This window comes from Schistocerca cancellata, chromosome 1 (assembly GCF_023864275.1).
Source record: "Schistocerca cancellata isolate TAMUIC-IGC-003103 chromosome 1, iqSchCanc2.1, whole genome shotgun sequence".
NCBI lineage: Eukaryota > Metazoa > Arthropoda > Insecta > Orthoptera > Acrididae > Schistocerca > Schistocerca cancellata.
This window is the reverse complement of record NC_064626.1, coordinates 420,277,753-420,303,704: the sequence shown is the minus strand read 5'-3', so window position 1 is coordinate 420,303,704 and position 25,952 is coordinate 420,277,753. Positions and strand designations below refer to the sequence as shown.

General features: G+C 43.8%; 1 protein-coding gene and 1 pseudogene across 3 annotated transcripts in view; one reads left to right on the top strand and one right to left on the bottom strand.

The window, feature by feature from the left end:
• Positions 1 to 25,952, top strand: part of LOC126175967 (G-protein coupled receptor Mth2-like) — a 572,026-nt gene that overhangs the window by 253,575 nt on the left and 292,499 nt on the right. The window lies entirely within an intron of this gene.
• On the bottom strand, positions 25,555 to 25,672 carry LOC126103970 (5S ribosomal RNA; annotated as a pseudogene).

Here is a 25,952-nt window from a genome sequence, read left to right as displayed (position 1 = left end):
CTACTTCTGTAAAATATCTGGGAGTATGCGTGCGGAACGATTTTAAGTGGAATGATCATATAAAATTAATTGCTGGTAAGGCGGGTGCCAGGTTGAGATTCATTGGGAGAGTCCTTAGAAAATGTAGTCCATCAACAAAGGAGGTGGCTTACAAGACACTCGTTCGACCTATAGTTGAGTATTGCAAAGCAGTGTGGGATCCATACCGGATCGTGTTGACAGAGGAGATAGAGAAGAACCAAAGAAGAGCGGCGCGTTTCGTCACAGGGTTATTTGGTAAGCGTGATAGCGTTACGGAGATGTTTAGCAAACTCAGGTGGCAGACTCTGCAAGAGAGCGCACTGCATTGCGGTGTAGCTTGCTGTCCAGGTTTCAAGAAGGTGCGTTTCTGGATGAGGTATCGAATATATTGCTTCCCCATACTTATACCTCCCGAGGAGATCACGAATGTAAAATTAGAGAGATTCGAGCGCGCACTGAGGCTTTCCGGCAGTCGTTCTTCCCGCGAACCATACGCGACTGGAACAGGAAAGAGAGGTAATGACAGTGGCACGTAAAGTGCCCTCCACCACACAGCGTTTGGTGGCATGCGGAGTATAAATGTAGATGTAGTGACGGCGTACGTCACGCCAAAGGAGAACACGAGGGCTCCACGGCTTTCGGTCTCGCGTGGAAGCAAAAGGAGCGGAATGTTTGGACTGTGAGGAGAGAGGTGAAGATTCGCAGACGCGGCACGCCGGCGCGGCCGTGAGCGCGGGGCGCACAGCCCACAGAGTTGGCGGCAGTGGCAGCGGCCGCCTCTTCACCTGCTCAGATACGGAGCTCGCAGCCTTCGCTCGGCCGCCAGTCTTAATCTCGGGGCCGAGACGCGCGGGCGGACAAAGTGCGGCTGTCGCGTCGCCGTCGATAACCGCGCCAGCAGCGAGCTGAGGCCGCGTGCGTGCGGCGCCGTGCAGAGGCGCGTGCTTTATAATTAGTCGCGACGCGGCGGACAGCAACCACGCCCGCACGGCGCGCCGCCAGTCACACTCGCCGCCGCCATGGGCACGGACGCCGCGCTGCCGCTGCTGCTGCTGCTGCTGCTTCTGGCCGCCACCTGCTCCGCGGGCCAATACCTGCACCGCTGCTGCCCGCGGGGCGCCTGGCTGGACCAGGCCGCCGCCGACTGCTTCTCCGCGCCGGACAACGCCTCCGCCGACTTCCGGCCGGCGCTGCACTACCGCCACCGCAACGGCTCCTACGCCCCGGCCGAGAACGCCTCCCTGCCCGTATCGGACGAGCACCCCTGCCCGGAAGGCTACTACCCGCTGGAGCCCGAAACGGACCCGGCGGAAGAGCACTACGTGCTGACCACGGGCGAGCTGCACGTCCCCGCGGACGGCAGCGTGCTGGGCCCGGCGGCCTTCTGCCTGGCGGAGGTGTTCCCCGACGGCCGCGTGCGCACCTACGTGTGCGAGTCGGCGGTCGACGTGCCGTTCGTCGTCCCCGCCAGATTCGCCCTGTACGGCGGGCTCATGCTCGTCTCCAGCCTGTTCGTGCTCGCCACCTTCTTCGTTTACGCGTCCGTCCGCCGGCTGCGTAACGTCAGCGGCCTGTGCCTCATGAGCTACACTGCCGTCCTCTTCGTCGGCTACGTCGCCAGCGGCACCTCGCAGATCTTCAACGTCACCGACGGCGCCCCGTGCTTCGCTGCAGGTCAATCTTAACTTCTAATTACCACATATATTTCTTTTGTTGCTGTTAACGGGGGAGAGTCAGTGTCGGCCGACATAAATATTTGGCCTTTACTGAGTAACTGTGGTGGTTAATCGGAGCATTAATACACTATTCTGTGCAATTTCCGAGTATGATTGCCTATCGAAGTGGCGGGGTCCAAACGATACATATCGAACGTGCGATCGTAAATCGATGAAGCGACTCTGGTGGCGGGCGTTATGATGGTCTCTACGGCAACGACAAAGCCGGCCGGAGTGGCCGAGCGGTTCTAGGCGCTACAGTCCGGAACCGCGCGACCGCTACGGTCGCAGGTTCGAGTCCTGTCTCGGGCATGGATGGGTTCAAATGGCTCTGAGCACTATGGGGCTTAACATCTGAGGTCATCAGTCCCCTAGAACTTAGAACTACTTAAACCTAACTAACCTAAGGACATCACACACATCCATGCCCGAGGCAGGATTCGAACCTGCGACCGTATCGGTCGCGTGGTTCCAGACTGTAGAGCCTAGAGCCGCTCGGCCCCACCGGCCGGACATGGATGGGTGTGATGTCCTTCGGTTAGCGGTCGCGCGATTCCCGACTGTAGCGCCTAGAAAAGTGGCCACTCCGGCTCTCATAGTGCTCAGAGACATTTGAACCATAGAAGAGCGTTACAAAAATACTTGTAATTGCAAAGGAGACGGCTTACCTTACTTGTCGGTGTTGGAATCATGTGAAAGTCCATGACGGTGGTCTGGATGGATAATTTGGAAGAGTATTCTTCCTGATACTCGTTCGTTTTCCCCACTGTCCACAATGAAATTGTAAACGGTATTTCAGCATCGAACTGTTCTTACGAAGTTTAACACACTTCGCACCGCCACAGTCTATACGGTCCCTTCTTTCCTCGTCCAGTAGTAATCCATGTTTGCGACAGAAAGCCGAACAATTTTATACACTGGATAAACATGGAATTAAGACTTTTCCACGTGAGAGAATCCGACGAAGAAACGTGGAGAGCACCAGACATCCCACTCACTAACCACATAAATCGTCTGGGATTCGCTAGCAGTTCACAAATAATTCGCGGAGGTATGTAATTTAGAGCAACTAAGGGAACGACGGGAAACGGATAAAAGTGACGATCACAAATAACTGATCACAACGCCCGCCACCAGAGTCGCATGTTCGATTTACGATCGCACGTTCGATATGTATCGTTTGGACCCCGATACATCGATAGGCAATCATTCCCTATACCCTATTCTGTTACCTCAAGAGGGGTTGTTGGGGAGTTTTGGGGAAGAAGACCAGACAGTGAGGTCATCAGTCTCATCGGATTAGGGAAGAATGGGGAAGGAAGTCGGCCATGCCTTTTGAAAGGAACCATCCCGGCATTCGCCTGGAGTGATTTAGGGAAATCACGGAAAACCTAAATCAGAATGGCCGGACGCGGGATTGAACCGTCGTCCTCCCTAATGCGAGTCCAGTGTGCTAACCACTGCGCCACCTCGCTCGGTGTTACCTCAAGACATGTTATATGAATAGCAGAGCGTCATGATTTGTATTTTTCATTTATACTACTTAATTACATCGAAACTAAAAGAACTACAATTACAAGGCTCGTAGAAAGTGTCTTGTAGGATCGGTCATTGTCTTTTAGTGATATTATCAGTTTAACGGTACACTGCACTGATGCTTGTTGAATAATAATACATAACCGAGGGAACTTATTTTTAGTATTTCAGCTCAGTTCACCTATGTTTAGCTCAGTGTTTTACAGAGATCGCAAATAAAATACAAAATATTCTCCTGATTCAGACATCCAACATGAACCAAACTCTCCACTTCTTCAACTGACTCCAGACACATAAAACACTTTTCAGTCTCTTCTGTTGACCCATTATTTCCAGTACATTCCAGTTTTGTTCGCCGCTTGGTAATTGGCTTTCCATGACCACCCTTTGCGTCCTTGTTTTATTTTGGAACACCCCACTCTAGTTCAGCTTCTGTAACTCCTTTTCAGACTATTTTTTTTCAGCTTTTAATCTCTTCTTTTCGGTGTTGATCTTTTTCTTTTCTAATCGTTGAAACGCTTCAGGTGTATCCCTGTGGTTATTTTGTTAGACATAACCTTGCTCACAGTCATTTTCATGCACTCTTGATTCCATTTTCCTCTTACTTTTTTCTTGTCTTCCACCATTTCAATCTGAAAAGATGTAAGAAGGAGAAAAATCGTTAAAAAACTAAAACTACTTTTGGCCGATACTGAAAACGATCAGGTGGCCGATACTGCAAGACAAACGTGCAATAAAATGTTGTCATATTGTACGTTGTTTTATAGTAATTATAATCACAAATTTGTCGGATATCGTGCCTTAAACAACTTAAATAACATAAATGTAGTAATGACGTTAATCACTTACCTTAGAGACGGGTACCACAATCCTCGAAATATCTTCCGTGCGCTAAGAGCTACAGCAACACCATTAAGCACGCAGAGCCGACAAAGCACTGAAGAGAGGAAGAAGATATCCGACTCCAGTGTATGTGGATACATAACTTACTTCTGCTCAGTGCACAATTCGGCCATTTGCAAGCGGAAAGAGAACAATACTAGCCTGTTCTGTAAGTTAGCCGATAGATCACGACTGTCCCCTACCGCTACCGACGCCCATTTCAGAACTAAGAGCCGATACCTCAAGTGAGAAATACTGCTACTGAAATAATTCCCGAAGGGCTTGTAGTGCGAAATCGGAAAGATTTCCTTCCTCCACAAACAATTCGCACCTTTCCTTTGTAATCTGGGAGTGTGCTGTCTTAAGTGAACGGTTTCGTGTAGGTAACTAAAATGAGTGTGTGCTGTGTAGCGTTGTGTTTATGTTGTTGATGACAGAGAATGAAAGAGCAGGTAGAATCCTGATTCCAACACACACATTATTCCTCTGGAACAGCTCTTGTGTGGGAACGGGGATGAGAGTTCCGAACTGAAAGTCCATATCCCATGAATATATCAACATCCAACAGTGTGGACGCCGTCACAGCATAGTACCGAATCATTGCATTGGTTTCATATGCTGTAGGACTGGGTTCTAGACCAATTATGGCCAACCATATAAAGCTTTTCAACAGTTTCACTAATTTACTTGCAGAGATTCTGGAGTAATTAAGAAAATGGGAATTTGGATTGAGGAGGGAGGCTTGCTAGGGTAGCCCGTGCAGTGGCGCAAAGCCGCTGTGCCTGAGTGGCTTAGTGGTTAGTGCATCTGCTTAGTGAGCGGGAGAACCGGCTTCGAATCCCGACCTTGTTACAAATTTTCATTCGTCGCTTCATTGTCGAATGATATAGCTTCATTCTGAAAGAAAAGTTTAGACTGATTTCCTAAATCCCTCCCTCCATTGACACTCTGTGGCAGAATTTGCAGTTTAACAAAAATTATTAACACGTAGTCTACTCAGGAAGTGTACCTGAACCCCAAGCTCTGAACACAGTGGAGCTTTACTAGGCATGGTCTTATTGGAGTTTCCCCATGCCTTCCTCCGGCATTTCAACTGACTTACCAAAAAAAAAAAAATAATAGTGGGACGCAGGCTTTAGTGTTGAGTCTACGGCCGTGCATCGGTGCAACTTGGCACTGTTACTTCCGCTACCGAGACTAGAGTCAGTTGCTTCCAGTGACACTGTCACCAATGCAGCATGAGCTAGCAGTGTCGGCTGCTGAGAAGCTAATAGCATAAGAGAAATTAGTGCCACATAAATACTCGAGATATTCTAATGAGAAACGCTACAAGAAAGATTTGTTTATCATGCAAGGGCTCAGTCATCACGTTTCCAGCGGACGTCCCAAGACGAAAACGAAGGTTAGAGTTCAGCACGTCGACGTCATCGAGGCCGTTAAAGATAGCGCCCAACCCTGGGTAGAGGACAGGCCTTGAGCTTGTTATAGGAACTATCCCAGCATTCGCTTAAGGTGATTCCGGGTATCAGTGAATAACCGAAATCAAGATGGCAGAATGGGAGTTTGAGCCCTGTCCACACTAAATACGAGTTCACTACCTTTACCAATGCACCGTAATACCCCCACCAGTGTTCCAAGGTCAATTAACAGGCATATCGTCGTGATTACGATCGTAAAATTACGGAAATTTCGGCGGTCGTTCGTCCCCATCTCCATTATGAAATAGAAAATAGACTGGGAAGCGACACATGTACAGCATGCAGTCTGTTCACACACTGTACGATAGCTCGTGGAGTATAAGTAGATATAAATGCAGTCAATAAAATGAACTTCTAGAACATTTACTCGTGGTTCGAAGCAGTACTCCTTACATCGTTTCAACCGGATACTTTTTGTATCGCAGGAAGAGCTGGCAGTCACTGGCCACTTGTCAGGACTAAATCACAAACAATTGAAATTATATCAGTTGTAGCGGCACTTACGTCATAAATGCAATCTCCTGAACACCAGTTTCTTATCTCCGTAAAGATTGCACATTACAGCTCTTACTGTATATTGCGATAAGTGGGGTGATAATTTTTCCAGATTCCCCAAAATTTGGCAAGCACAACTGCATAGCTTAACAGTGTCAAATTCCTGTCCTTATCATCACACTTTTCTTCCAGCAATTGTACGTCTATGTGATTTATAGTTTAGACAAAAGAATTTTAACACCACTGTCCGCCTGCATCGAAAATTACCATCAGTGATAAGACTTCACAGTTGTCAATTGCAGCTGTCACACAGAAGAAAGTAACAAACCACAAACGACAATACTGAAGTTCCATGTACAGCACCTCACCTCAAACTGCTGCGCAAGCGCGAGCTAATCGTCTTATCTTGAGATTCCATTTGGCCAAGAGTCGCTTACTTTCGAAATGCGCCTCGAGATACAGCACTATAAATGTAGGCACTGCCAAGCGTGTGAATACTGCTAATGTTCTGACAGATGCCGGGGAAATGTCTGACGCAATGAGCAGCCTACATATTAATGTCTGACAGTATTGTTACATACCTACAGAACAGTTATATCGCTGAGGAAGATGTGTCTGAAATGCTTATGAAAAACCATCCGCTTTAATAGCAAATGGCAGTTCACTTTACAAATTATAAATACAAGGTGTAATTAATAGAAACACGATGAAAAAACCCGTCATTATTCGGTTAAAACATTAGTGATGTGTTTTCAGTCTGCTGAGATCGATTGAACACAGTGTATACCTGTAAGTGTAACGTTAAGAAATGATATTGGAGTGGAACGAATACACAAATTCAGTTGGGGAAAACAAGTATAACACTGTTTTCCTTCTCGCTATTTTGTGTGTGTGTGTGTGTGTGTGTGTGTGTGTGTGTGTGTGTGTGTGTGTGTAGATGGGTAGGTGAGTGTCGGTGTGTGACTGTGTTATTTTGTTAGAAGAGCAATATGATCTCCAAAATGACTAATGCTGTTGTGAACAATTCCGTTTCAAAATATCCGACAGTGAAAGTAGAATTTCGTTTCACAAACACTAGTTAAAAAAAAAAGAATTGGCATTGCTTTGTTTTTATCCATCGAAAATATTCGGACTTCTGTCAAATGGCGGGCACCCAACCACTCAGCAAATAATGGTTCAATTTATTCTGCGATAGTAATTTAGGTATTGCAGTCATCCTTCGATACCTGTGTCACATGGTTGCAGGTTGCCACGAATAAAAGACAATGAGATTTCAAAATAGGGAACAGGCTATGGGGAGCTTTGATTGCATAAGCGAACAGTAATCAGTAAGCAGTCAAAGCATTCGCAGAATTTTGAGCCTTTTACTAAAATAGCTTGTTTGTCCTTCTCCTGCCAGACAATGTCACAGTTTTCCCGAAAACATCGTGTGCACAACTCGCCTATGTCTTATTCATTTAAAGCAGTATTGAGTATTGGTGCGGCCCGCGGTTTTCGACCACATGTTGTAATAATATGCATGTAGCAACTAACAGCCGAATCCAAAAACGTCAACTAACATTCATAACTTCTTAGGAGTACGGTTTTCACGCTCGGTATAAAAAAATTAAAAAAAACCACTTGCAGAGACACTAATATTTGAAAACGTGCTTAATTTTAATTGACGTTAGTTCATTTGGCCGTGAACTGAGTAAAGTTGGTCGGTTACCTCAGAGAAGAGGGGTCAGTAGCACAGCTCCTACGGGGTCGGATGGCGTGTGAGAGAGAGAATGTTGTTTCTCTTCCTGTACCGACAAGTCACGGATGTTCGCGAACGTGACAAGCAGCAGCCATGATATAAATTTTGACATGGATTCGTGAAAGCGCATTACACAGACATCATCTTCAAAGGTGGTTCATATTTTTAGCAAGGAATATGAAATTAAGTTAAGGCTGTTGTATTACAATGCAGTGAGCAGCAGAAAAATTACATTCAAAACATTTATCAAGCTTTTGCGATCGAGTCTCATATCGCGTAAGACATTTAAATATAACACAGTTATTGTCATTATCAAGTAATGATCCGCTCACACAGAAGCACAACATCACATGTTCAGTGTGACAGCTTTGGGGTCACTGAGAGTAGCAGCAATACGAATCAAAGAACAGTCGTAATGAAATGTTCCATACGGTGCCGACTTCAATAATTAGTACTAAGGGGCCAGCGGCCAACTTAACGCGCCATTACTGTGGCTAGTTTACTGGGGGCTCATAAGGTTGTTTTCTCAATGACTATAGTATTGGTGTCATCAACAAAAAAAATTTTCTCCACGATTAACACTGTTGAGAAAGTCAGTGATGTGTATCAGCAAAAGTACTGGTCATAAAACGCTACTCTGAAGAACTCCCATGTTTTTGTACTTCGGTTGTGATTTTGGATTGCACTTTGTCTGCTAGGTATGACTGGAACCAGTCATGGGCTACTTTCTTTTCCTTGATGATTGTAGCTTATTTAGTGGAATGTTAGGGTATTGAACTTTTGGTGATCCTGTAGGTTTAATACAATGGAACCCAAACTGTGATTCATTTAGAAGGTTTATTTATTCCACTTATTGCGTATTCAAAACAAAGTTGAAATTTATCGTTGCATTTTGACATTGCAGATTTACTTCATTAGCTCTCTACTGCATACCGTTCCCATATGACCACTCACTTGTCACTGTACACCACTAAATAAAATCGACGGTCCACTTGTAATGATTTACTGTACGCTTTGTATAGTAAAAGTTTAGTATGTTCGATTTGTAAAAAGAAAGTTTACGTTCTGAATAAAACTTTTCCAAGTATGTAGGTGGCTCTGAGCACTATGGGACTCAACTGCTGAGGTCATTAGTCCCCTAGAACTTAGAACTAGTTAAACCTAACTAACCTAAGGACATCACAAACATCCATGCCCGAGGCAGGATTCGAACCTGCGACCGTAGCGGTCGTGGGGTTCCAGACTGCAGCGCCTTTAACCGCACGGCCACTTCGGCCGGCCAAGTATGTAGGTATGTGACTGCGCTGGCATGTCATGTTACTATACACAAACCTGGTGGACGCCAGTAGAAACAGTAGCCCAACGGTAGTTAAACAAGAACATGATGACGTAGTCACGTATCTACAGACGTTATGTTTTTGACGATAAAGGCGTGGGAAAATCACTCGCATGTATGTTTTTGCTGGATAATTTAATATTTCAATAGTAGCATTACCAGTATCGGAGACTGATAGAAGCACTTTTCAAATTAAGTTCTATCTATTATGGTAATTAATTACAAGTAAATCACCATGGTACAGCCATACACACAAATAAAATCTGTGTATGTCACTTGAAAACTTAGTCGTACAACCTTCTACGACAGAAATCATATAAATGAACAATGAAACATGAAATTAATTACCACCCTTTTTTAATGTATAACATGCAGCTGCTAAAGTTGGCAGCTGTTAAATATGCAGCTGCGTGCCATACATTTAAAAAATACGTAACAGCCTCTGCGTATGCCCTAGACATCAAAATTTTTGCACGTGCATAGATAAATGTGAAGAGTAACCTAAGAAGCAGGCTTAGATCCGGTGACCTCCCCTGCTTCCTCCGAATAACAGATCGAATCGGAACGTTCTATCTTTAGAGAAAATAGGTACATTTTAGGCAGAGTAGAGAAGTCAGCGACTTCTTCTGAAACAGTTATGTAGGTTACCAGTTAATAACAAGATGGATACATGCGTATGAGGCCCAAGATGCCGTACTACAACGTCAGTATTTGGCTGTTGAGCAAAAACGTTTGATTACCATTGATTTAAATAAATAGGCTTGGTGATAGCGATGCAATACTTAATCGGACAGTAGGAAGATTAATGGAAGTGTGTGTTAATTTCTAAGGGACCAGATTGCTGAGGTCATCGGTCCCCAGACTTACACACTACTTAAACTGACTTACGCTAAGAACAACGCACACATCCGTGCCCGAGTGAGGACTGGAACCTCCGGCGGAAGAGGCCGCGCAATCCGCGACATGACGCCTCTGACCGCGCGGACACACCGCACGGGTCAATGAATGAGACTGGTGACTATTTGCAACTATTTTCGCGAGAATTGATGTAGAGTGGATAGAGACTATTTGCAACTACACTAAAATTGCTACACCACGAACATGACTTGCTACGTATGCGAAATTTAACCGACAGGAAAAAGATGCTGTGAGATGCAAATGATTAGCTTTTCAGAGCATTCACACAAGGCTGGCGCCGGTGGCGACACCTATAACGTGCTGACATGAGGAAAGTTTCCAACCGATTTCTCATACACAAACAGCAGTTGACCGGCGTTGCCTGTGATGCCTCGTGTAAGGAGGAGAAATGCGTACCATCACGTTTCCGACTTTGATAAAGGTCGGATTATAGCCTATCGCGATTGAGGTTGATCGTATCGCGACATTGCTCCTCGCGTTGGTCGAGATCCAACAACTGTTAGCAGAATATGGAATCGGTGGGTTCAGGAGGGTAATACGGAACGCCGTGATGGATCCCAACGGCCTCGTATCCCTAGCAGTCGAGATGACAGGCATCTTATCCGCACGGCAGTAACGGATCGTGCAGCCACGTCTCGATCCCTGAGGTAACAGATGGGTACGTTTGCAAGACAACAACCATCTTCACGAACAGTTCGATGACGTTTGCAGCAGCATGGACTATCAGTACAGAGGCCATTGCTGCGGTTACCCTTGATGCTGGATCACAGGCAGGAGTGCCTGCGATGGTGTACTCAACGACAGACCTGAGTGCAGGAATGGCAAAACGTCAATTCTTCGGATGAATCCAGGTTCTTTTTACAGCATCATGATGGTCGCATCCGTGTTTGGCGAGATCGCGGTGAACGCTCATTGGAAGCGTGTATTCGTCATCGCCATACTGGCATATCTCCCGGCGTAATGGTATGGGATGCCATTGGTTACACGTCTCCGTCACCTCTTGTTCGCATTGACGGCACTTTGAACAGTGGACTTTACATTTCAGATGTGTTACGACCCGTGGCTATACCCTTCATTCGATCCCTGTGAAACCCTACATTTCAGCAGGATAATGCACGACCGCATGTTGCAGGTCCTGTGCGGGCCTTTCTGGATACAGAAAATGTTCGACTGCTACCCTGGCCAGCACATTGTCCAGATCTCTCACCAACTGAAAACCTCTGGTCAATGGTGGCCGAGCAACTGGCTCGTCACAATACGCCAGTCACTACTCTTGACGAACTGTGGTATCGTGTCGAAGCTGCATGGGCAGCTGTACCTGTACACGCCATCCAAGCTCTGTTTGACTCAATGCCCAGGCGTATCAAGGCCGTTATTACGGCCAGAGGTAGTTGTTCTGGGTACTGATTTCTCAGGATCTATGCACCCAAATTGCGTGAAAGTGTAATCACATGTCAGTTCTAGTATGATATATTTGTGCAATGAATACCCGTTTATCATCTGCATTTCTTCTTGTTGTAGCAATTTGAATGGCCAGTAGTGTATTTTCTCGAGAATTAGTGTAGAGTGGATGGATAGTGAGTGTGGTGAAGTGCTTTGGCCTGGCGACGGCTTCCACGGAAGTGCGCGGAGCGGCTTTGTGTCAGGCCACACGCGGGAGAGCGGCCGTGGCAAAAAGCCGGCGGCCACACAACAGGCAGAAAAAACGGCGACTCCGCGGCCGCATCGCGTTACGCGCCGCCGACTGATTCAGCGCGTCGCAGCCGCCGCACACTCTGCAGGCCCGAGGGCTGAGCCGAGCTGCGCATGGATAGCCGCCTGTCAACCGCGCGCTCCTCGCCTCTCCTGAGTGGTCCGCAACCGCCGGAGCAGACATCCGAGGCTGTCCAGGGGCGTCCAGTTTAGTGCCCTGCAGCGCCCAGCCTACCTTCTGCTTCACTGCTCGCACTTATGGAAGGGTCCGATTGTCAGAAAGGAAACTTAAGTAATTGACTTCTTCCAAAAATGGTTCAAATGGCTCTGAGCACTATGGGACTTAACATCTGTGGTCATCAGTCCCCTAGAACTGATAACTACTTAAACCTAACTAACCTAAGGACATCACACACATCCATGCCCGAGGCAGGATTCGAACCTGCGACCGTAGCGGTCACGCGGTTCCAGACTGAAGTTCCTAGAACCGCCCGGCCACACCGGCCGGCTGACTTCTTTTACAGGAGTATTTTGCCGCATACGGTGGTGCCGATACAGCCCTAAGAATCCAGTTTCACGGGCAGAGTGGTTATTTATTTGTGCATTTACTTCATCAGACAAGATTACGGCCTTCAGACCTCCTCTCACATCTCACAAAACATCCGTAGTGGCCGGCCGATGTGACCGAGCGGTTCTAGGTGCTTCAGTACGGAACCGCGCTGCTGCTACGGTCGCAGGTTCGAATCCTGCTTCGGGCATGGATGTGTGTGTTGTCCTTAGCTTAGTTAGGTTTAAGTAGTTCTAAGTCTAGGGGACTGATGACCTCAGATGTTAAGTCCCATAGTGCTTAGAGCCATTTCAACAATCCGTAGTGAGTCGCTATTACAATATGTACAGCATACAGTGTCAAAAACTTGACTTCATTTTATTCATTAATTGGTTATCGCGACATACTGCGGGATAACTCGTCATCGAAGAAACAAACATGTTCCACAGAATCGTACACCAATGATAATATGTAATGCCCACTCTAGACGCTCTTGTAAATAGCTCTTTAAACAGTTATGTATGCTAATAACATTGATGGTACACTTGCTCCCATCACACAGTTTGAAAATAAAAGTAACGATCATAAATACTACACTTCGAGGAGAAATTATTTAGATTAGCTACCTCTCAGTCTTAGTGCCGCACAGAAAGGAATGAGGTATTAAGTCATAAAAATCATTAACACACTACCAAAAGATATAAAGAATTTAATTGATAATAGAATTGACTTCGTATACAAACTGAATCGTATCTGCTTGACAATCCCTACTGGTTCAAATGGCTCTGAGCACTATGGGACTTAACATCTGAGGTATCAGTCCCCTAGAACTTAGAACTTAAACCTAACTAACCTAAGGACATCACACACATCCATGCCCGAGGCAGGATTCGAACCTGCGACCGTAGCAGTCGCGCGGTTCCAGACTGAAGCGCCTAAAACCGCTCGGCCTCCCCTACCGGCAGGGACAGGTTTCTTACAGCAAGAACTAGAAAAAAGTCTAGTAAACATAGGCTGTAAAACGTGTGCCATAAGAGCTATTAGCATTTGTTCAGTAGAAAAGATGTTTTTCACACTAGCCAAGATGAACAAGTGCTCACAACTCTTAAAGCATGCATTTTAGACCCCATGTTTACTGGACATTTTTTTCTTGATTTGGTCTATACTGCCTCCTCCGAAAATATGGAAAGCAAAGTCCTTGTAGCAAAAGGAATCTATTCCTTAGAATCGAAGATGAACAAGTGCTCATAGGTCTTAAGGTATGCATTTTGGAGACCATGTTTATAAGATAGATTTTTTTTCGGTGTGAGAGACCTGTCCCTAAAGCTTGTGGGTATTTTTGGGACACCCTATACCTGTAGGATGAACATTTGTAAAACCGACAAACGCAGGCACGGATTCCTGACCGGAAATGGAGGGAAAGAGCTCCTATGAACATGTGTCCGGAAATACATCGCTGCCAAGGTAGATGAACGAACACGGTAGATGGCGCTGACGAGTGACAGTTCCTCGGACCACTTGCCGTGTCTTCCTTGCGTGTTGCAGGTAATAGGGATAGTAGCGGCTGTCATACAGGATACACGTAATCGCACTTTGACTTACGCCCTGTTGGCCGACCACTTGCCTGGAGCTCGTACTAGGTTTCGTCTCAATATCCTGTAGAATCCGGTCCTCCAAATCTGGTGTACGCACAGTCTGCCGTCTTCGTGTACGTTCGTCCATCGGAAAGGACCCATGGCAACACGAGCGCCCAAAAAGGGCTTGAAATGTTATATGATGTGGTTGGTGTCTGTGAGGGAACTATTTTTTTTCTATATAGCCGTGCTGCCTCTCGATCGTTTTCGCCGTATACAAACACCATCTCGGCTCGTTCCCGACATGAATACTGTACCATTTAGCTGCTTACAGTACGCTACGCTGCGTCAGTCACGCAGCCTGCAACACACAAGTAACGCATAGCACGTGGTCAGAGGAACTGTCATTCGTCAGGGCCATCTACCGTGGCAACGATGCATTTACAGACACACGTTCAAGGGATCTATTTTCCTCCATTTCCAGTCAGCACACCGTTCCTGCAGTTTGTCGTTTTTATTAACGTTCACCCTGTATACCAAGTGTCCCTCCCAGAGCCTCATTTTCTCTCTAAAATTCGGCAGATATTTGCAATTTACTGTTTGCAGTGTGCAGCTGGGGACATCCGAAACAAATACCGCTCCTCACGTGTTTCGTGCGATGCCCAGTATCGACGGAAATCGTCGGTTTGTTTCCCGCAACACACGAAATGATTTTCAAAGCAGAATTTTAAGTGCCACCCAACAGAGCAGCCGAAATAAGTGCGGTATTCGTTTTAAAGATACGATTTATTAACAGAGACAGTGAAACATCAGGGTAGCACTGCTGCTCGACCGTAGCAGTCTGTGTGAGCCTGGGCGGCACTCGAGGGGGGGGATGGGTTTATGGGCGCTCAACATCGAGGTCATCAGCGTGGCGGCACTCGAGTCGCTGCCGGAGTAGTATTCTTGGTGTTTCACTGTCCCTGTTAATAGCGCGTATCGCTAAAACGAATATCGCACTAATTTCGGGCCGCTCTATCGAATGGACGCAAAGTTCCGCTTTAAAAGTCATTCTGATATGTCGGGAAACAAACCGACGCTTTCCGTCGGTACTGGGCGTCGCATCAAAGACGTGATAAGCAGTATTTGTTTGGGATGACTGCAGCTACACATTTCAAAAAGGATATTGCAAGATTTTTTTCCGGAACACCAGGAAACATGCGCCTGACGGTTCTTTAGGCGTGACACCTTGTATCGTAATGAATATATGGAATTAAAGAAATGCCAGTCTTACTAACATTCTGCTAAGCAGATTCCTCTTTACGTTCTTTTAGAATATAAGTGATAGCATCTAACAAAACTATGCCAACAGTGAAGGAATCAAATGTGGAGAAGAAGTTGATTGGTGTAATCTTACCCTCCCACACATCGCTATTAATGTTCTGTCTTTCCACAAATTTTGAAAGCTTCGAGAGGTGTAAGAGATACAAAAGAATGACTTTTGACCTATCTTCATTATCTCGTTGTTGTTGTTGATGGCTCAAAGTTTTGTCTAGGGGTAGATTCTTCCAGCTTAAATTTAGATTTTGTAGGTTCTTGATGACTAAATAACTAAATAAGATTTGCCTGTATTATTTTTGAATTTTACTCTTTTATCACATCTTTCAACATCACACCGTTTTTACATTTTCCACATTCAAAAAAACCAATGATTACATAGTTGGTGACAAACTTAGAAAACGTCTGCTTCCATCAGAGGCATGCCCACCACTACTTACATTCTGCCGTACCTCCAATTTCCAAAGTGTTTACAAAACAAAACAGTTTACAAACTTTCTTCACCAAATTATATCATTATTTTATAAATCTATCTAGAAATAGATTTAATAATTAGCGTTAGATTGTGCAATTAATAATATGGATTTTAAGCATGCCAGAAATATCTTAATATCAAATATTACAAAAAGAAGAGTAATTTTAACTGTTAGTACATATCGATTGTAATACATTAATTTCTTTTCATACATTTTAGCCTGAAATATAATACATCGTATACAAAACCATATGAATTCTTTAATGAAACAGCTTAGATAATTTTAAGCTATGCAAGAATGGATAGTATAATGGTATCGGTTATCTCTATAAAAGAAAAGGTGATCTTAGAGAAAGTTGATTCATTATACTGGTCAGAGGAAGGGCGAGAAACTGCAGGGTAAGATTAGCGGATCAAATGGGAGGAAGAAAACAGAAGTACATACAAATGAAAGAAGCACAGATAGTATCTTATGTCAAATGGTAAACTGAGTCACTGTTGGACAAAAGCAAAATAGTTGTTATATGCCGAGAAGCAAACTATGCTGATGGAAACGGATGCAACTGTAAACCCCTCTTGAACGCAGAGTGGTTTTGGAAGAAGCTGGTTATAGGGTAATTTGTTCCATAGTCGCAAAGCAGAAGTGGAGAAAGAACGAGAAGCATTTGGTGCCACGCAAGATACAGCCAAGACATTAGACGTATCCGATATGGTACGTAGTTAGTGAATAATTATACGTATTCGATATGTGAGAAGGGGCACTGAGAACACCAGCAACTTGGAAATAAAAAAAAAAAAAAAAACAGAGCGTGTGTAAACCTCACCGCCTGTCCCGTGGTATCCAGCATGGGTATAGAAAGTATCAAACAACCGAATGTTAAACAGATACCTTAAGCAAGCAGTCCATAGCTCACTCCAGTCGTTTGGAGTTTTCACTATTTGTGTCGTGTCGAACCATATCACTGTAGTAAGGATTTTGCATGACTGAACACTTAATTAATTTGAAGTGGAAATACTTTTCTAAATTTATGGGTTGCATGTAAGCGAGAGTGACATTACTTGCATGCCGTAACAGTTAGTTCTTCCCAATTTGGAGGCTCATACAAGATTATGCCGAGACCTTTTACGTTTTTTTGCTAGTACAAACGTTTCTGTTCCTCATCAACAAATCGGGTGTGCGGAAACTTGCTCTTCTGTTACGAAAACGTTACCTGATAGACTTCAAACTCCATGGTTAACAGAATACAATTAAAGAAAAGCAGCAGACTTAACAGAATACAATAAAAGAAAAGCGACTAAAAATCGGAAATAGTTATCGGTAAAGATAGGGAAACAGTCTTTATAATTGTAACAGTCGCTCCTAGACTCTGATAACGGTATCCATGGGTGCATCGAAATGCCACGCAAACCACTACACTGCACATGTCACCTCATAATGTTGAAAAACTGTCGTGTGGGTAGCAGTTCACATTACAACTATGTTCACTAGATCCACGAGGCAGAATAGAGCGCGTGAAGAACAACGATACGATAATAGTATTTAAATCGGAAACAACTGTTATTGTTTTAAAAATTGTATCAGCAGCGTCTAACTAATTCTAGAAAGCTTCCTGCACCGTCAGAAGTAGAATGTGTGGGTCCTAAGAGAAACTGTAATTTTCCCTACTATCTAACTGCCGACTAACTTTTAATCATTGGAGCTTTTATAATTACTAGAAGATATATAAGAAATGTGCAAATTACAGTTAAAGCGGTTGTCACTTTAGAGTTAAATGAAATCTCAAATGTTAGACAGGTCGTCCTTTTTAGCTCTCGATTTCATTGAAAGTTTTCAATTATATACAGACCCTAACTAGGTTTGAAAAATAATTTTATTTAATGTTTACGTCCTTCCTAAAGACAATTCTGAAAGTGGTTTTAGAGAGAGGTCAAAGACACTTCTTTGTTCCTCCCAAAAACGTATAAAAGCAACTTATTTAGTAACCTTGATTCATAGGTGCTCTTCTTCCTAAGAACTGTTGCAACTTCCCTCCTACACATTCGCAGGTGCACTGGCTGCGCGCACATAAACTGTTGATCACATATAAGTCGCATTCTTTTCGCACCTGTGAAACACTACCACATCTGTGCGTATGACTACGTCGTCCAGCAACACTGCCAGAAACCTACAGGTATTTTCTACTTTCCAAGTCATGTAGAGAACAATGAAAATGTTATCTCGCTTCGCCGGTTGGCTTCCGAAGACTTCTGCTTATTGGTGACAACACAGATTTCTGTTTGCCAGTAAGCCCTCACAAGTCACATATCAGGACAGATATAATCCTAATCAAGTCCATTGTTTATTATGTAGCAGAGTATAACTCTCTCGGGTGTTTCCTTTTAGTCAAGATACAGGCCCTACACCCAGTGGAGCTTCGTTATGTGCAGCATGTGGGCTTCGTAAACTAATAAAACTTTATGAAGTGGCTATGGGGAGTCCAAACTCCATGTGTAATCCAGAAGTTATTCTATCATGTCTCTTGATTTTGACTAGATCAAATAAATTTCTCTGTATATACAATATTCCTGTCCAAGAGACGTCCAATAAGAGAAACAGTAGTGTACAGTTTCATCAAGGGAGTCACAGGAAATTGAATATTCATTTTTATTAAGTAATCAAGCACTACAAAAATCAATAGAAAAATTAAGGAACAATATTATTTTCGGGTTATTCTTAACTTTGTCATGTGGATTCGGTTGTCTCTCGAACCAGAATTGAACGCTGAAACAAAATTAACCAGTATCGTCGACTCTAACATTTATCTTGACACTGACATTCTTATATGAAAGAACTTACCTACACGATAAAGCAACTTTCTGGTTTAGTACATAGCTCTTTGACGATTATAATATCCTACCTTTTCTGGATCGGAGGCCAATGTTCAACGGGCATTGTACATGTTGTACATGTTTACAAAACATGCACAAAGAACAGTCTAAATGTGACTATAATATATACTATAGTTGTAGTGTGTGTATAAAATTACATGCATATCCAATGATATCAGTAGTAAGAGCCCAAAATATAAGTATACGTACTCCTAAACAAGAGAAACTTTAGACGCTGCAGACGGGAAAAATTACTTAAATTCTACAAAGTAACGGCATTGTCAACAACGTTTCAGTTTTTTTTGTGTTGGATATCAACAGAACTAAACACCAGAGAAACGGTTTCCTTGAGAGAGTGGTTAGATAGCCCTACAAGTGACTACTCAAATGACTACTTGGGAGTGAAAATGGAGATATCGTAAGACAAATAAAGATATTTAATCTGAATGAGGAACTTGTAAAATGTAGAAACTAATGGGGGGGGGGGGTTGAGAATAAAGAAAGCTAGAATACAAGGGTATTCTTGAATTATATGCAAATATTCGGAAAAAGATAGTCTGACGATCGAAGAAAATTTGGTTAAATTAAGACTTTTGAGGTTGGGACAAACAAAAAAATGGTTTGATTCTTGATGCTGCCTCTGATGATATACACAGTGGTCAGAAATAATCTGAAAAGCTTGTACGGGTGTTGCTGGGTATGTTGTGATGAGAAAGAATTGTTAAGGAAAAAATTCGGTTAATTGCGCCGTTTCCAAGTTAATTAGCATCGAAGTTAGCCAGTCCGGCAATTGCGTGAGAAAATTCAGCGGTCCATCCGAGATAGTGTTGCAAAACGTTTTCTTCGTTCGGTTTCCCAAAACCAAGCAAGAGAGCAATACAAATATTGGACACAGGACAGCAGTAAGGATCGAATCCGAGACAAAGGCTGAGCAGTCTCGTGTGCTGCCACCTACGCTTTTGAGAACAACTGGCGCTAATTGTATCTGCGAGCCGATTGAATCTGCGCGCGCAACGGCCTGATTGGCCAACTTCAATGGTAATTGGCTTGGATATGGCGCAACTTACCGAATTTTTTCTTAACAAGTCTTTCTCAGCACAACATACCTCGAAACACCATTACAAGCTTTTCAGACTGTTTCAGACCACGCTCTATTGTATGTTATTATAACACTTTGTCTTAGGTAACTAATTCATACGCAGTTGAAACTTTCACGACCACTTACATCGGGTTTCCGGAAATGCAACCGTTAGTAGTGGTCCTTGCCCTCAAGTCTGAGCGCACACCCTGCACATTATTTCCAAACCAACATTTCACCTGACTTTCCTACGAGATCTCGTAAGATTTCAAAAGAGAATTAGTTCTCAGAATAGAACTGACATCGTGACTTTATTTCCATTTTAATAAGTGACTAATATAATATATGATATCTTCACCAGCTTATGTCCGCCACTCAGCACAAACAGAAGTGTGCAGTTGTGAAACATAAATTCTTGTTTCACACCTGCTGAGATTTAAGATCGGCCGGAAGTATTCCAAATTCTGTCACTCCATGAAGACGTATGATGTAAGTGCCATGAGAACTGAAAAAAGGTCTCCAAAGTCATAGGAATGTGATTCTCAACTTATGTACTGTGGTATGCACTGATTAAAAATACTGAACTAGACAGCTGTCATTCGCTCTCGCTTAGTGGTATAGTTCAGCGCAGCGCGTGACTGTGATCTTTGCACTTATCTGAGTGACTCAAACGCAGGATGCGTAACTCGTGATATCTCAGCGCATTTGTTCTTTTCCACATGTTGGATGACATAATGGCAACTTCGTACACACCAAGCTGTTCTCATACTAGTGTCACTAGCTCCGAACTATTTGCCAGGCGTTCAGTAAAAGATTCCGTCGTTGGTAACAGAGTAACAAATGCCATTTTAACACGCAGTATTCTTAGTTTTCCGACCTATTTTTCTGCAGTCACAGGTATGTTAGTTGTATAGGTTAATACCGTCGTTAATGCCGTCATTTTAACATTTCTAGACCTGTCACTTTATTTTCAAATCGCCATGTGGATCAACTCGCACGTCGTTATGACTTAAAGTCTCTTACTTGACCAAACAGATTAATTTACGGCCGGCCGCGGTGGTCTCGCGGTTAAGGCGCTCAGTCCGGAACCGCGCGACTGCTACGGTCGCAGGTTCGAATCCTGCCTCGGGCTTGGATGTGTGTGATGTCCTTAGGTTAGTTAGGTTTAAGTAGTTCTAAGTTCTAGGGGACTGATGACCACAGTAGTTGAGTCCCATAGTGCTCAGAGCCATTTGAACCATTTGAACCATTAATTTACGCTGCATAACCATGTTATGAAATCTGAACCCAATATAACTGTGAACTAGTGCAACGTAAATCACCTAAAATAAAATGACATATCGGAAAATAACTAGCAGTCCATTTAACATGGCTCAGAGCAGGACCACTACAAAAATGGCATTGTGTAGACTTGTGAGTAAAAAAAAAAAAAAACGAAACAGAAAGTGAAGCCTGAGAAGAAGTAACCAGGCAGCCACCAACGTGCCACAACTGTGGTGTTACATACTTGGGAAAGAAAAAACGTAAATTGTGTTCTTGCGCGTAATCGTTATTTCGGAAGTGCTATAACAGCGTAGAAATCCAGGATGATTAGAGCTTTGAGAATTTTTCCCGTCGAGACAATTTACTAATTAGATGAGTTTAGTACCCGGAATACTTTTTAGCTGCAGCATAACGTGCAGCAAGATATCGTCCGAGACGAAACTGAGCTGCACCAGAATCGAATTCACGTGTCTGACTGGCGACAGTTGTCTTGTTACACCTGCCAACGCGAGTGCAGTTTTTAGGTAAATGTTGGGCTATCTCCAATTTGTGCGTCAGCAAATCAGGAGAAACGAACAATTAAAATACTATTACACACAGAATAAAGTTCACACGATTCATAGATACATGGCACACCCTGCTTCCCTCTCTTCCGTTAACAAGAAGCGCGAAAAACAGGGGAGCCCTTCTGCGGGATAAACGTTACCAAATAGGTTACCCAAGCCATTATCTGATGAAATGTATCCCAACAGTAATGGACATTAATGTGAGATGTGTTCATCGTTCACCTTCATGACAGCTTTGCTGAGAACACTTTCAGTCCGTGGAAAAATGGCAGCCCATTCTTCCTCGAGAAGCAGAAACCAGATAAAGCTGGATGTAGGATGCTGGTGTCGAGAGCGAAGTCGGCGTTCTAACTCATCCAAAAAGTATTCCATTGGCTTCAGGTCGAGACTCCCGGCAGGCCAGTGCATTTCAGGAATGTTATTGTCCACAAACCATTGCCTGACAGTTGGTGCTTCATGACAGAGAGCATTGTCATGTTGGTAAATCAAACATCGTTCTGCGAAAGTTCCTCCACTGTACTCAGTGCTGTAAAATATTTCATACTCTTCCGCTTTTAGCGTTTTCTTAAGCGCAGTAACGGGGCTACACCACACCCACGGAAAACACCTCCATACTGAAACTTTCTGGCAGATTAAAACTGTGTGCCCCATCGAGATTCGAATTCGGGACCTTTGCCTTTCATGGACATGTGCTCTACCAGTTGAGCTACATAAGCACGACTCACGACCCATCCTCTGCCAGTACCTTGTCTCCCGGAATCCTCTGTATTGTAACGCCACCTCTTTCGTACTTCACACCTGGCACCGCCCATAATGGCAGGTAACGTTCTCGAGACATTCACCAAACCCAAAGGCTTCCATCGGATTGTGTGATTCGTAACTCGAAATCACTGGTTTCCAGTTATCCATTGTGCCGAGACATCGCTCTTTACATCACATCAGTCCGCTTAGCATTGTAGCATAAGCACCTCATTATTTTTAACTCCATCTCCACAGCCAGTGCCCCAGCTGAACTGCTGGTAGCACTTTGGAACTCAAGAGTTATTCCTTTCGCTGATTTCATGCAAGTTTTTACAACCACCCTCTGCACTCCTCGACGGCCCCTGTCCGTTAGTACAGATGTCAGCCTGGTTTTGGTTTAACTGTGGGTTTGTTCCTTCGCCTTTTCGCTTCACAATTACATCACCGAGCTTTAGAAGGGTTGGAATGATACTGATAAATTTGTTACACAGGTGACATCCTGTAACTGTTCCACGCTAGAAGTCACTGAGTTGTCTCGATCGACCCTTTCTGTTGTCATCGCTTTTCTAATGGCCACACAACGCCCCCCCCCCCCCCCCCCCCCGCCACCTCTTATACTGGCGGAACCACCTCTCGTGACATCTAGTGGTCAATTCCGCATTACATGGGGTATCCAGATACTTTTGGTCAGATTGTGCACATGATCTCGCATTAAGTCATTCCCTTACCTAGCGCGCCAGTCCGCCTGGTCTGGCTAACTTTCAGGGCTCAATTTGTATTTCTTTCAGGCTGACAAGGGAACCCCTCGGAGTGGCCCTCTCTGATTTTCTTCATATTTGTAGGACTCGAAAGTCAGCTCCTGGATGTCGATTTCCAGAACAGTACGACGCAGTTTTCTACACAATACGATGAAATCGTCTTTGAAGATCATATGGTTTCCGAGGGCTGAAAAGTCAAATATTTTGTAGCTTATTAAAAACAAGGGATAAAATACCATGGAGAGGTGACACTGCGCCGACACTGAGGAAAATCTAACAACTCTGCGCTATGTTTTACTTTGTCAAAATAAAAGTGCTTGATGTAGAGTAGTGGTAGATAATACTCAAGAAACCACACAATAACATACAACTGTTAATGCTCAGCAGTTATAAAAATGGCTCTGAGCGCTATTGGGACTAGAACTTAGAACTGCTTAAACCTAACTAACCTAAGGACATCAGCAGCTATAGGCGGAAATGAAATTACCCGTGATTACAGCAGACGAACACTTTACGGTACATCGTCTTTCACCAGTGACTAAAATACATACAAATATTGACTTTGCGTGGCATTCACAACGAGAGGACGCTGTCTGCATCAGTCTTCGTGTAATTTAATACACCATTTCATGCGCCTAAGTACAGAAATATTCCAAAATCAAAGAGATAAATATAAGAGAGATTTGGGAGACGAACTTTCTAGGGAAAGTTTGCTTTTATATACTCGTAAACTATAAGTAGCGTGTCGTTCAATTTGTATTTGAATTTGAAATAAACCATGTATTACATGGGTGAAATACAGAAACTCTGACTCGTGGATCAGGCACAGTAAGACCTACCTAAGCAGCCAGTCAGATACGAAATTAATACTTGAGACACCACCCAGCTAAACTATATCTCTCCTGGATCACTTTGACATTTGCTCAATATAAAAATCCAAATCGGAAAACGACTGCCCATGTGCAACAAGATACCGAGATTGTTTCCCAAACTGCATACTGTATTTTTTTATTTTGCGCGCAGAGGTCTCCCATTATAATTCAAAGAATTTAAAACTAGTACCTATCTACTCACATTAAATTATAGGTCGGCCTTTCTGTCTGCAATCCATATTTTCCGATGTGAAAGCATATTTAATTCAAAATTTAGTAGATAGCATCAAAAACAGGATTGGTGTAATGCATATAGGTACTTCCAACAACTGAATAAATTATTTTACAATAAGACAAAAAAGACACAGTTCGCGCTACCTTCCATCCAAAACTGCTTGTATGTTTACGATCAGAACAAAAACTTACGATCTTATACTCCGACGTATCGAAAATGATGCAGAATGTGCTGCAAGCCTTCGTCAAGATGCTGTATCGTCATAAAATTCTAAGACCGTCATGTCGCTTAAGGTAATGGCAAGAAGAACTCGGATGAACAAGCTTTGTTACAGAAATGAACAAATACATCAATGTGCACAAAATAGAGCTCAGTTATAGATTATATGAAAACATTACGGACATCCATCCTAAATGGTTTCTTCGAGATACGTGCGAGCGCCTTATACCCTGATCACGCGACAGGCACCAGTTACGTAGTTTAGAAAACCGTACTCCAACTCTATCGCTTTCAGAACAATACTGCAGAATGGCGACACAAAATGCTGCGTCCCATACTACAGCGCAGCAGCGAATAGAGCGCTGCCTGTCTGCCACATCCTATCTCTTTTTTCTAGCCCTTTGTTTTTAACATGTGTGTCGGTAGCTCTGTGCATGGAGTATTCCGTTTCTAATTATGAAACCGCTGTTTTGAATTTTGTTAGTAGCTTACTTTTTTTACTTTCTCGAGTGAGTAATTATTAGCAAATAAAAATTTTAATTAATAAATACGGAATCATAATGAAAACTTGAGTATTTACGATAAATTAAAATCTGCTGAAAAAAATGCGAAACATCAAACAGAAAATCAAATCCTTTTTTATTTCTAGAAACCGAACACTGTTTTTGACGTACATACTTGTTGCCGTTTAACGAACAGGCAATTTTATTTAAACATGATGGTTCTATGATAATTTTTTCATCAAAATTTCCGTTTGTTAATAAATTTGGAATAAAAAAGTGTGATATTCTAGCAGAATAGGCAAAAGATCGGTAGGAGGGCCGACGGCGCCATTGTCAGTCTTCAACTCGGCTTTCGTGACTTGTTATGGGGGATGCACGAAGCCCACTGAAGCTGTCAGGGATCTCCTGTCACCGACTCTATTACAGCAAGGTTCGAAGGAGTGACTTTATAAGTACAAACCGATTACGCTCCGCAGTGAGCTACCAATGAATTTTTTTAACAAGCTGCAGTTGTTTTACATTTAAGCACTCTGTCTTCAGGCCACAGGTGGCCCATCGGGACCATCCGACCGCCGTGTCATCCTCAGAAGAGGATGCAGATAGGAGGGGCATGGGGTCAGTACACCGCTCTCCCGATCGTTACGATGGTTTTCTTTGACCGGAACCGCTACTATTTGGTCAAGTAGCTCCTCAATTGGCATCACGAGGCTGAGTGCACCCCGAAAAATGGCAACAGTGCATGGCGGCAGGGATGGTCACCCATCCAAGTACCGGCCACGCCCAACAGCGCTTAACTTCGGTGATCTGACGGGAACCGGTGCATCCACTGCGGCAAGACCGTCGCCTTTACTCTTAAGAGCGCCCAGAAATCATCTGATCTTCAAAGGCGATATTTTCGTGTTGTTTGGGGAGTTGGAAACTGATGTCCGGCCACTGAAAATGCTATGAAGAAAATCGGAGAAGAACAGTCCGAAAGGTCCCGTTGTGAGTTAGAAAGAGTTAGCAAATCCGAAGTATTACAAGCAGTACATATTGACAGACCCCCTCTGTCTTCTTCTGATTCTCCTTTTCCTTTTCATAAAACAAAACAAAAATGTTGAAGTCTTCTTTTAGAAGTGAGACAAC